Source organism: Schistocerca cancellata, chromosome 4, assembly GCF_023864275.1.
Source record: "Schistocerca cancellata isolate TAMUIC-IGC-003103 chromosome 4, iqSchCanc2.1, whole genome shotgun sequence".
NCBI lineage: Eukaryota > Metazoa > Arthropoda > Insecta > Orthoptera > Acrididae > Schistocerca > Schistocerca cancellata.
In genome coordinates this window covers 400501780-400515252 of record NC_064629.1, presented here as the reverse complement: position 1 = coordinate 400515252, position 13473 = coordinate 400501780, and the positions used below count along the sequence as shown (strand labels likewise).

The following is a 13473-nucleotide window of genomic DNA, read 5'->3' as shown; positions in this document are numbered from 1 at the left end:
AAGAAAACAGACACTATAAAAACATAACACATCAGGAAAACCACACCATGTGGTAAAAAGCCATAAAATAAAAGCTCACTGATGATGCTGCAACTGCAGTGAAATATTTTGGGATAAAAAACAAAATTGTATTTTGCTAAAGGCGGACCCAATCTAAAAACATATATATTGTTAAAACAAACATGAATAAAAGAGTTTCAACTTCAAGATGATTAATTCCCACTACATCAAACTTCAACCTGCCCATTTCCATTTTTAAATTTTCTGACCTACTTGCCCGATTATGGGATCTAACATTCCACATTCAGATCAGCAGAATGCCACTTTTGTTCCTTCTGATGGCGACATCCTCGTGCGTAGTCCCCGCCTGGAGATACGAATGGCGGACTACTTTACCTCCGGAATTTTTTACCGAAGAGGACACCATCATCATTTAATTGTACAGTAGAGCTGCGTGTCCTCTTTAAAAATTACAGGTGTAGTTTCCACTTTCTTTCAGCCGTTCGCAGTAACAATATAGCAAGGCCATTTTGATTGATGTTACAAGGCCAGAGCAGTTGCCCCTGTAACTACTGAAAAGGTAGCTGCCCCTCTTCAGGAACCACACGTTTGTCTGGCATCTCAAAAGATAGCCCTCCGTTGTGGTTGTACCTACGGTACGGCTATCTGTATCTCAGAGCCACGCAAGCGACCCTACCGAGAGCAAGGTCCGGGGTTCATGAGGTTCTTTTGACTAGCAACTTATATTTTTCACGCTACTAAATGCAAGTGTGAATTGGCTTTCCGGAGGAAAAGCACTGTTGAGGCTTTATAAAGTTCATAATGCGTTATTGGCCATCCTTACCGTACAAAATAATGCAGGGCTAAGTGTTATTGAGATTTCAAAAGATCCTATATAGTTAATGTAACTTGAGTATCTGGTAAACACTCTTACACAGTCCAACGAAATTAACTTGTCATTGCAAGGAAAGAGCGTCACAATTTTTAATGTAAGAGACAAAATTGCGTATTTTCAGAGGAAATTGGAATTTTTATCTCTTCAGTTCAAGAAAACAAAGTTAATTGCTTTCCAACTTTACATGAATGTTTGACTGAAAACAATATTTAAATAGATGAAAAAGTGTCTGAGCTATTTCTAGAGCACTTACATTACTTGAAAAAAATCTTTTGCAATATGTCCCAAAGATTAGTGAGGATAATTCCTGGGTTCGAAATCAGTTTCCTGTAACAGCTAAACCAGCAAGCTTACGTGCAAGCGACTATGAAAAACTATTTGACTTACTAAGTGACTGATTTACTGCAAAAGCACATAGATAAGCCATTACGTAATCTCTGGGCGAATTTATCAGAAGATTATTCGAGTTTATTAAAACAAGCTATTATTTTACTTCTGTTTTCCACTATATATCGAGGTGACGTAGGGTTTCCTTATTACGCTACGAAGTTCAGACCTGGACCAACCGCAGCGGTCGCAGGTTCGAATCCTGCCTCGGTCATGGATGTGTGTCATGTCCTTAGGTTAGTTAGGTTTCAGTAGTTCTACGTTCTAGGGGACTGATAACCACAGCAGTTAAGTCCCATATTGCTCAGAAGCATTTGAGCCATTTTTGAACCTGGACCAACGTCAAGGAAGCTGCTGAGAACTTTATTCCACATTTCCGTTATCTGTTAGGGAACAAAATAAAATAATTAGTAAATACATTTGAAATATATAATAAAAACTTTCATTTTTTTAAATTTATTATGATTCCTGTGTTATTACTTATGATTAAAAACTGAAGTATTCACTGAAAGAAAGAAGTTTTTCTAATTTTTTAAAATGAGACCATTTGAGTTCCCGAAGCACCTCGGTAACAGTTGCTCGTTATTCGTACCTACTGGTCACATGTCCAGCAGTCCGCCTCTGAATCACTTCGATGTCTCCATATAATCCGACCTGGTGCTGATCCCAAACAGTCTAGCAGTACTCAAGAATTGGTTGCACTAGTGTCCTACAAACGATCTCTTTTACAGATGAACCTCACTTTTCTAAAATTCTCACAAGAAATCGAAGTCGAACATTCGTCTTCTCTATTACAATCGTTACATGCTCATTCTGTTTCATATCACTTTGCAACGTTACACCTACATGTTTAATCGAGGTGGCTGTGTCAAGCAGCACACTATGACATCTGTATTCAAACATTATGTTTCTTTTTTTTTACTACTTATCTGCATTAACTTAAATTTTTCTACGTTTAGAGCTATCTGCCATTCATCAAACGAACTAGATTTTGTATAAGTCATCTTATATCCTCCTGAAGTCACTCAACTACGAGAGCTTCCTGTACACCACAGCGTCATCAGCAAACAGCAGCAGATTGCTGCTCACCCTGCCCACCAGATCATTTATGTATATTCAAAATACCTCCCGCAGCTTTGTAGCCCCATGGTACTTAATCAGCAATTAGTGGCATCACCTGGGACTAGCCATACGTTATGAAACTTGTGAACCCGATTTCTCTTCCAATTAAGGCCCTTATGAAGGTTAGAGGTGGTGGTACACAGTATTAGCGTGAAGTCTGTTCAGAGTGACAAATGTTTTATCCAGTGCGTTAATTTTACTGTATATGTTGTTTGTTATATGTATGCAAGCGGTGTCTGAAGAGCGAAACTAGTTGTGGAATTCGTATTAACATTTCAGTTGCAAGTTTGACGGAATTTAGGGAAAAATATGAAGAACATAGGACACAACAGGGAAAAAATTTCCTCGTGTAAGTTAACCAAAATACAGAAATTGTGAAGTAGCGAAAAGCAGAATTTTTGCAAGAAACGTTGTCAGATATTTATCATAGAAGAATAGTGCACACTGAGGGAGAAATTATTTCTTTAAGCTATAACCCAAGCTCGAAAAAACGAAAATAGACCAAATTGTAGCAAAGGTGAAGTAGTTATTTTGCATCACGTATCAGCTCTCTAATTTTGAAGAGGGTACCTTATCTGTATCGGCAGTATTTTTATTTCAGAATACTCTGTGGCTAAGTAAGCAGATTTACTTGCTGACAACTAGATTCCAATTTCCATTGCATACAAACTTAAATAAATAATTGTCAGACTGATTTTGTCATCTCATCATATATTACTTTAATACTGACATTTGTAGGCCACGAACTACTCGTTTTCAGTGCTGCTGGCGGTATAGTATCCTTAGCAGAGAAATCTTTTGTGTGCGAGCCTTTACAAGCATCAGCTTGTACAGACGGCGGCGATATTAACCGTTTATCGAAGACTAGCTGGTTGGAGCTGGCGACTGACGGCGGGGGATATCGACTGCAGCTAATAACGCGGGCCACGTAATGAACGCCGACACGGCGCAGCACAGCTGCATGGCCCTTGCGGTTAACAGGCATTCATCAGCCCGCTGCCGCGGGGAACAATAGCTAATGCTCTCTGTTAATTGGAGGCAACGGCGCTACAGGACTTCCACGTTTACTACCAGCTTTCTGGGACACGATTATCTTCAACGTATGGACTCAACTCTTTGTCTTGTAACAAAATTAAGCCACCTTTAGCACTTCGTCTGGGTGCTCGTTTACTTGGATATTTAGCAAAGTTTCACGTTTTCAGAGCCTCGTCTTTCCCTTTAACTCAGCAGTCACTTAATGAGGGATATTAAGAGCCTTCAGAGCGTTCGCGTTCGTTGTGAAAAAAAAAAAAAGCTTAGAGTGGTGTTAGACACTTATGATGCTTCGAGTTTAGCGTCCATTACCTATTTTGTCACTTGAATCGGAACGCTAGCTCCAACTGACGTTGATGAGTATGAAAAGTCACTGGAGACAAACTCCCATATTCGCCTGAAATTTTATAAGAAGAAATGAAGGTTATGGTTTAACGTCTAGTTGGCATTAATGACATTAGTACGGGCCAAACTCTCAGACTGAGGAAAAACAGCGCAAAAAACGATCGCGGCTTTTTCAAGCGGACCATTCCAACATTTAAGATATGGGAAAGCAAGAAAAAATTATATTTGGATAGTCTGACAGGGATTTGAACTGGCATCCTCGCGAATGATAGTGTAATGTCTTACTATTACACCACCTTGCTCGTTGAAGCGATTTAAAGATTCTATGGGAAACCCACATCTCGATGGGCAGCCAGTGAAACTGATCTCCTTCTGGGCGAATGCTGTGTTCCCCACAGCACCGACTCACTCGATCGGTTTTGAGGTTGTAGCCATTTAATAAGCTCTAATGCATGCCTATGGAGTATCGTCTCGTTGTGCAACTGGATTCGTGATTTCCTGCCAGAAAGGTCACAGTTCGTAGTAAATGACGGAGAGTCATCGAGTAAAACAGAAGTGTCATCTGGCATTCCCCTAGGAAGTGTTGTAGACTGTTTGCTGTTCCTAATTTATATAAACGAATTAGAAGACAATCTCAGAAGCCCTCTGAGACTGATTGCAGATGATGCTGTCGTTTACTGTTTAAGAAACTCATCAGAAGATCAAAACCAATAGCAAAATGATTTACACGAGATATCTGCATGGCACGAAAAGTGGTAATTGACTCTAAAAGTGTGAAAGCATTCAAACGAGCATTAAAAGGAAACCGTTAAATTTCGGTTACACGATAAATTATACAAATCCAAATGCACTCAATTCAACTAAACGCCTAGGGATTACAATTACGAACAATTTAAATTGCAGCTATCACATAGATAATGTTATGAGCAATGTTATGAGCGAACGAAAGACTGCGCTTTGTTGGCAGAACACTTGGAAGATACAACAGGTATACTAAATAGACTGCCAACACCAGGTTTTTCCGCCATCTTCTGGAGAATTTATCCGCTTTATGGCATCCTTGCCAGATGGGGTTGACGGAGGACATCGGAAAAGTTTAAGGAAGGGCAGCTCCTGTTGTATTACTGTGAAATATCGTGAAGAGTTTTCACGGATATGATACACGCGTTGGGGTGGCAATCATTAAAACAATAAATCTTTCGTTGCGGCGAGATCTTTTCACGAAATTTCAATCACCAACTTTCTCCTCCGAACGTGAAAATATTTTTTTGACGCCCATCTACGTAGGTGGAAATGACCATCGTAATAAAGTGAAAAATTAGAACCGCACGGAAAGATTTAAGACCTCGTTTTTCCCGTGCACTGTTACAGAGGGTAACGGTAGGAAATAGTCTGAAGGTAGTTGAATGAACACCCTGCAAGGCACTTACGTGTCAACTGCAGGACAGACACGTATATGTAGCTCTCTCTTTGGGGCTGGAGTCTTGGTCTGGGAGGCACTGTGGATGTTTGGACGAGTACTGTTAACGGAAAGAAGTAGAGAGGCGAGTTACGACAACGACACTTGCGCCTTTTCTGAGGTTCTCTAGATCTAGATGTAGTATAATACCAGATGTAATATATTACCAGTCCTGCTGTAAAGAGTAAATTTCTCACAGGTGAAGATGTTTCCGCATTGCTAGGTCAATGACGCCTGCTTGTCTGAATAATACAAGATGCATTTTCCAAGTAAGGTTCATTTTTATATAAAACAAATGAGTGTGCGTTTTCAGAAAAATTCTAGTATTGTCTGAAATAATGTACCTTCATCTACTTTTCAACATAATTTGAAACTTTCCGGTAATATACTGACGGAGAAAAATCGCAACACCAAAAAATTATCACTGTAGAGTGATGGAATTTCGGAAATACATTTGTGTAGGTAATACATTTTAGTGACTCACACTGTACGATTACAGGCTAATGTACGCGTGAAAGAGACGTTTCAAATATGAAATGTTAATACGAGAGTTGGAACTTAAATAGTGGGAACTATTTATTCACAACCGATACAAAAGAGTTACATGTTTGCACCTGTTATATGTTCAAATGTGTGTAAAATCTTATGGGACTTAACTGCTAAGGTCATCAGTCCCTAAGCTTACACACTACCTAACCTAAATTATTCTAGGGACCAACACACACACCCATGCCCGAGGGAGGACTCGAACCTCCGCCGGGACCAGCCGTACAGTCCATGACTGCAGCGCCCTAGACCTGCACCTGTTACTGTCCTTCAAAGTAGTCACCACCGTTGTGTAGAACTCGCTGCTAGCGATGTGGAAGGCGTTGTATACCGTTAGCAGAGCCTGTTCTGTTGATGGTGCGAATGGAGCGGTGTAACGTTATGGTGATTCTCGTGTACCACTGTGATGGTGTTATCCTAACGCATTATGTTCCTCCACGGCAGACCGTTAATGCACAGTATTACTGTTGGTTTTGGAGCATCACCTGCGACCAGCCTTGCGAAAGAAGCGGTGACAGTTTCTGTGCAACCCACCCATCATTTTGCACGGCAATGCGCGGGCGCATACAGCGCAAGCTGTGGCTGCTCTGTTCGGTCGATGGAACTGGGAAATACTGTACCATCCACCATACTCCACGGACTTAAGTCCTTGTGAATTTGATTTGATTCCGAAGATGAAGGAACCACTTCGTGGCATTCGCTTCACAACTGTTCCAGAGATTCGACAAGCAGTAGACCGCTCCATTCGCACCATCAACAGAACAGGCTCTGCTAACGGTATACTACGCCTTCCACATCACTGGCAACGGGTTCTACACAACGCTGGTGACTACTTTGAAGGTCAGTAACACATGCAAACATGTGGCTCTTTTGCTTCGGTTGTGAATAAATAGTTGCCACTATTTAAGTTCCATCCCTCGTACATTAACAATCGGCGAAACCATTAGAATGTTGAATGCAAGCATGCAAACGTATATGCTTTGAGTTTTACAGGTACCGGATGTCGGTTCGTGAGTTGGAGTTCAATTCCTATTGCAGTTGGTCGGCCAATACAGGGACGGTTAATGCTCTTTGTGGATGACGCTAGAGTTTTCGTGTGAAAGTGTCCCTTATGTGTTCTATTGGAGACAGATCTGGCTTAGAGCAGTCGAAGGCAGTATTTCGATACTCTGTAGAGAACACTGGGTTACAACAGCGGTGCGTGGACGAGCGTTATCCTGTTGGAAAACACACCCTGCAATGCTGCTGATGAATGGCAGCAGAACAAGTTGACTCACCAGACTGACGAACAAATTTTCAGTCAGAGTGTGTAGAATAGCCACGAGAGTGTGCCTGCTGTCATACGAAACTGCTCCCAAGACCATAACTCCATTTGTAGGTGTAGCGTGTCTAACACGCAGGCAGGTTGTCTGCAGGCATTCAACTGGCCTCCTTCTACCACAAGGTCATCACTGTCACCGAGACAGAACTAACTTCAATCAGAAAACGCAACAGGCCTCCACCATATCCTCCAGTGAGCACTCGCTTGACACCACTGAAGTCGCAAACGGCGGTGGTCTGGAGTCAGTGGAATGCACTCTACAGGGCGCCTGGCTCTGAGGTGACCTTGAAGTAACCGATGTGTAAGAGTTTGTTGTATCACTGTGATACCAACCGCTACTCAGATGGCTAATGCAGATGCAGTACAATGAAACAGAGCCATACGTCGAACACTATGGTCTTCCTTCTTGATAGTGCCACTCGGCAGTCCAGAGACTGGTCTTCTTGTGGCTGTACTTTCTTGTGGCAACCGCTGCCAGTTATCATGTACAGTGGCTACATTACGCCAAGTCTTTCTGCAGTGTCGCAGAAGGAATGTACAGCTTCTTGTGGCCCTATTACACTACCTCGTTCAAACTCAGTGAGGTGCTGATAATGGCGTCTTTATCGCCTTAAGGCACTATTGACGAACGGTTAACTCACTATGTCCCTCTCAAAGGAAACTAGCGCTCATGATCGTTACAGCGAGTATTTAAAGCAAACATGATTTGCACCTCATATTGGCGCTACTACCACCACTCTTATACGACTGGCGCGAAATATGAATAGACATCATCTTTCAGATGTAGAAACATGCCTACCAACTTTCGCTTATGTTGCACGACTCTTTCTTGACGTTGCGATTTTTTTCTGTCAGTATGTTAAGGACCTTATCACAATGAACACTCAACCTATGAATTCCGTTCTCATAAAAATGTGCCACCTGATGATCCAACCCCTGCTCAGTGGCCATCTAGACGTCATAATCGTGTGGTAAAAATTTTAAAACGCCACAATACAATGTAATCATCTTCCTTCAATTTTTGCATTTCTGTAAGAATTCTTGAGTGATAACAGGTGTCCACCCACTTTGAACTTCCAAATGAGGTCTTAAAACGCCATCACCAATGCTTCGCATATAGTGTTTTCTCCGTAAACTTCAATAATGTACCGACGAGTTTCGATTGGTTTCATGTCTTTTGTACACATAAAATGAATCATTGCATGAATTTCGCACTCGACAGGATTTCCAGTTAATTGGGGCATTTTAAATGAGTAAAAACAGAGATAAACATGAACTAACGCTCTTGTTATTGTTTTTGTGGATAACCTCCAGATTCAGCTACTGACAGCACGTTGCCGGTCGCCGAATTCAGCGCATTTACTGAAGACGGAACAACGCATCTGGTATATCAGTTTAAGTCCTGCGAGTCTCCACCAAGAATCCCTTCAAACATCCCAACTGCTTTCCAGGTATAAGGGCGACTGCCAATACAGCTGTTACACTACCTCATACGTCACTGTCAGACGCGTGTGTCAGTTTAGTGTAATGATTTCCTATAGTACATGTTTCATTACTGATGAAGATTGTACGAACCATCATAAAGGATGATCCCAAGTATTTGACGAACGAAAGTAACCTCGCCTCGTTAGAGCCATACGGGGCATATGCTTCAGTTTCCGACGAGAGGCCAAGCGGTTCTAGGTGCTTCAGTCCGGAACCACGTGGCTGCTACGGTCGCAGGTTTGAATCCTGCCTCGGGCATGGATGTGTGTAATGTACTTGGGTTAGTTAGGTTTAAGTAGTTATAAGTCTAGGGGACTGATGACCTCAGATGTTAAGTCCATAGTGCTTAGAGCCATTTGAACCATTTTGAACCGACGAGGGATTCGTGCACAGTGCCTTCCTATGAATTCTGGCCACTGAGTGCTGTTTCCCACGCAAACACTGCAAACGGTTTCGTAACACATACTTCCACGCAGGTCTGTCTTCAGAAGCATTGTACAGTGTAACTACTTTTCAGAGAGTTCGGTCGGAGTCTCTACGTAACGACATCTCTTTGTTAGGATATATCTAGCAAAAATTCGCTCTATTTCAGAAGTTCTAATTTATAACTTTCAACCCAAGGAAGTTTATCATTACAATATGGAAAAAGTTTCACTTCTTAGTACACATCTGCTTTCACCAATAAAGTTATGATTTGTTTAAGGGGATACATGTCGCTCAGTTATCTTGGTACAGTGTTAATGTGGACTGCGGAGTAGTTCAGTTTCTGCTGCTTATTAAACTAGTTGTGTTGCGAGGGATTCGTCCAGATGGACAAACCCAAATACCATGCCGCTGTAAAATTCTTTGTTTGGTTGGTTGATCACCAACAGAAACTCACCTAAAGCCGCTGAAGGCCTATAAACAGTTTGCCCCTTCATTTTCAGAGATTAAGATAAAGGTACTGAGATTAACATGCAGGTCCACTTCTCTGTTCAAATAACCACCTGCAGGACTTTCCAAACATAGTAAAACAGGGTAAAATAAGAAGAAAATGCTCACAATTGTGCTGGGCAATCTACGAGTAAACACGTATAAAGCAGTGATGCCATAGGAATACCACGAGAACAAGTACGATGCATTTTAAAAAACTATTTAATAGCTACTGTGCTTCACGGTTGCCGGGTTTGTTGAATTCAGAAGAAAGAAAATACAAAACTGAATATCTCGGGAACTTTTAGACCGTTTCAAAACTAACCAAATTTGTTTTAGGTTATAATTGTTTGTACTCTATCAAAAAATACCGATTTTATCTGCCGGAGAGGGCATGGCCAGTGTTGTATGGCAAAGGGAAGGAATACTTTTTATTGATTTCTTTGAGATGGGTAAAACGTTAAATGGAAAATATTACGCCATTTTTGTCCACTAACTGTATAAAAAAACTAATAGACGTAGTCTGGACTGTGAAAGAAAGAAATAATAATATTTTATCATATCAACGCAACCACGTATGGAAGTGTTTCGGGAAAAGAAAAACTGAGATATTTTAAGTATCTTTATTGGGCACCTACCCTTTTCACCGTGTTTGGCTAACAGTGACTCTATCTAACTCTAAAGAATTATCATATATGGTAAACATTTTGAATCTGTTTCAGAGGTTATGCTGCCATAGATGGAAATTTGGCGGACCTTCCTGTATCGCACCTCCGTATACAATCCACTCACTACTTTACTGATACTTTACCATTACACTCTTTTTCTTTAATTCTCTGTGTTATCTGGCATCATAGTGATTCACCACTGGGAAGACATTGGAGCTGAGGCTTTGTTGGTACTCCATCTGCCTTAGTCGAAGTGACAGACTTATTACTTAGAAATTACCTGTGTCCTTTTCAAAGGATCCATTCCAGAATCTGCCTTAAGTGATTTTGGTAAGCCGGCCGTGGTGGGCGAGCGGTTCTAGGCGCTACAGTCTGGAACCGTGCGACCGCTACGGTCGCAGGTTCGAATCCTGCCTCGGACATGGATGTGTGTGATGTCCTTAGGTTAGTTAGGTTTAAGAAATCCTAAGTTCTAGGTGACTAATGACCTTAGAAAGTTAAGTCCCATAGTGCTCAGAGCCATTTGGCCCATTTTTTTGATTTTGGTAAGCAGTGAGAAACCTTAATGTGGATGTGGATTGCATGTCCAGTGTCGTACACTCCAATACATCACTCTGCATATGTTAACGAGAAGCAGGCCAATCTGCTTTACTTCTTTTGGTGTTACCTTAAACAGCTTTGTAAATGGCGCAAATCTTCCTTAAAATAGGCCATGGCTGGCTTCCCTATTCGTCCTTGACTAATACAATGGTGTCATGGATTTCTACCGACTGCGTTGTCGACAAGGCATTGTACAACATAATAAACCGAAGGTCACATTCAAGTAATATGAGATGGGATGCTCTGTTAGCAATACGGCGGCCTTTCTGTAAGCCATCATCTTGGGTGCAGTTCATAACTTTAAAAGTGAATGGAGGCCATACGACCTCTTTTTTATTTTATTTTATTTTTATTTATTTATTTATTTATTTTATTTTTTTCTCCCGGGGCGTTCCCATACCCCCATCTCAGTAGAGTAATGTCAGTTACGAATATTACGAACGTAAAGACAACACAACACCCAGACCCCAAGGGGAGAAAAATCTCCGAACCGGCAGGGAATCGAACCAGAACCCATTTGGTTAACAATCGAGCGCACAGACCGCGGAAGACGTGTTAAGCAGATAGAGAATTACATGAGATTAGAAATGGTATCTTATATATGAGCATATCTTTATTCATTGTCAACGAGGTAAAACATATACAAGCTGCATGTTGTGCTACATGTGTTTCTCAGCATGTTTTAAGGTTGTTTTATCCGTTTTACCCATTCATCATGCAGTTTAAATGCAATCTGTGTACCAGAATGCAAGCATAAGCATCAACAATGTACGATTGACACCGGTTTCCTACGAGGTGCGGCGTGTACTGTGTTCTGGACTTTTACTTAACGACGCATGAGCAGCGCTTGGTATTGCCTCAGCAGTATCCAACTTTCCATAGTCCAGCATTCGGTTTGTCTTCGACAGAGCCAATTTTATAGAATTTCGCGAGTAGTTTCATCACCGCACTTTGGGTAACGTGCGGTATGACTAGGTGGCGTCGGTTGAAATCCTTTGCGATAATACGAGTGCTCCTCTCTCGTGATATCGAGACGATCTCAGTGCGTTCGGTTTGTGGTAACGCCATCGGCTTTCAAGTCACTTGTGAGGAAGAAATATTAGACCCTGCTCGGGAATGGAGGAGGCTATGCTCAAATGAGAGGGCATCATTACATTTCTCGTTTAATTTTCTGCTTGTTTAATATGTCACATGACCCGCTTCTATTTGAAACTGCGAGTTGCATCCAAGATTGCGGCTGGCAATACTGCCACCATGTTCGTAACGTAATCTTATAGGTTTCCCACCACTCTCATCTCATACTACTTTAAGTTTTTTTTTTCTGCCGCGCGGGATTAGCCGAGCGGTCTAGGGCGCTGCAGTCATGAACTGTGCGGCTGGTCCCGGCGGAGGTTCGAGTCCTCCCTCGCGCATGAGTGTGTGTGTTTGTCCTTAGGATAATTTAGTTTAAGTAGTGTGTAAGCTTAGTGACTGATGACCTTAGCAGTTAAGTCCCATAAGATTTCACACACACATTAAGTTTCTGTTTGTGTTTCTGTGTTAGAAGGGTGGTTCCACATTTGTGGACCCCCTTGTATTATGTTTCCTTTATTTCCATGTTAGGCTCCAGATATGACAGCTAAAAAATAAAAACCATTAACAGACGAAATATGTTGATAAAACTATGTGCAATTACATCAATAGTTCGAGGAAGTGTACAGCAAAGAAGATTCAGCTCTTTATGAAATCTCGAAGACCAGTTTGCCACGAATGACAGCATAAAAATTATACTGCTTACACAATGAGACTTGGCAACTGTATCAACAGCAAGAGTAATACCAGTGAAGCAAATATCACAATAACATTTTTGATTTCTGTTTCATTAAAGGAAGTTCGTTCCGTCGTGTTGGTGACATTAGATATTTTACTCCTAAATCGATCTTTTATGTACTGTAGTGTGACACCAGGAACAACTGAAACGAGAAAAGCACCTCGGCAGTAGGCGCGCTGAAAATTCTAGGAAAAAAGAATAACCGCAGCTGTGAAGAAGGAAAGGAGTAAGTTTGTGATATTCGGACTACTAGGGCAAGAAAACGACATAGTACTGTGAAATACATCGGTGTTAAAAGTGGTTTTCTTACGAAATGATCAGGCGATAAGAAATCCTTAGTTATTATGAAGGGTGTTAACTAAGCTAAACTAAAATCCGTCCGAACAGGGCTTGGAAGGCCTAACGGCACCGACCGGCCACCGTGTCATCCACAGCCCACTGCATACGTAAATGGAGGGGCATGTAGTCAGCACACGGCTCTCCCGGCCGCATGTTAGTTTTCGAGACCGGAGCCCCTACTTCTAAATCAAGTAGTTTGCCTCACAAGGCTGAGTGCACCCCGCTTGCCAACAGCGCTTGGCAGACCGGATGGTCACCCATTCAAGTGCTAGCCCAACCCGACAGCGCTTAACTTCGGTGATCTGACGTGAACCAGTGTTACCACTGCGGCAAAGCCGTTGGCGAAAGATGTTAGCAGGAGCTGAAACATATGGATCATAGGCGGAACTAAATCGATATACATGACATAAGGATTAATTCACAAACATCACAAAGACAAATGGAACGTCATCACTGCGTATATAGAAATTGAAACGTGGATTGGAGTGCAATGCAAGTGGAAAAATTATATAATAACTCTAAATAGGATGAATAGGAAGATATAAGACGTTG

General features: G+C 41.7%; 1 pseudogene; it reads right to left on the bottom strand.

The window, feature by feature from the left end:
• Positions 1-13146: 13146 nt before the first annotated feature.
• LOC126185916 (5S ribosomal RNA) lies at positions 13147-13264 on the bottom strand (annotated as a pseudogene).
• Between the last annotated feature and the right edge of the window lie 209 nt (positions 13265-13473).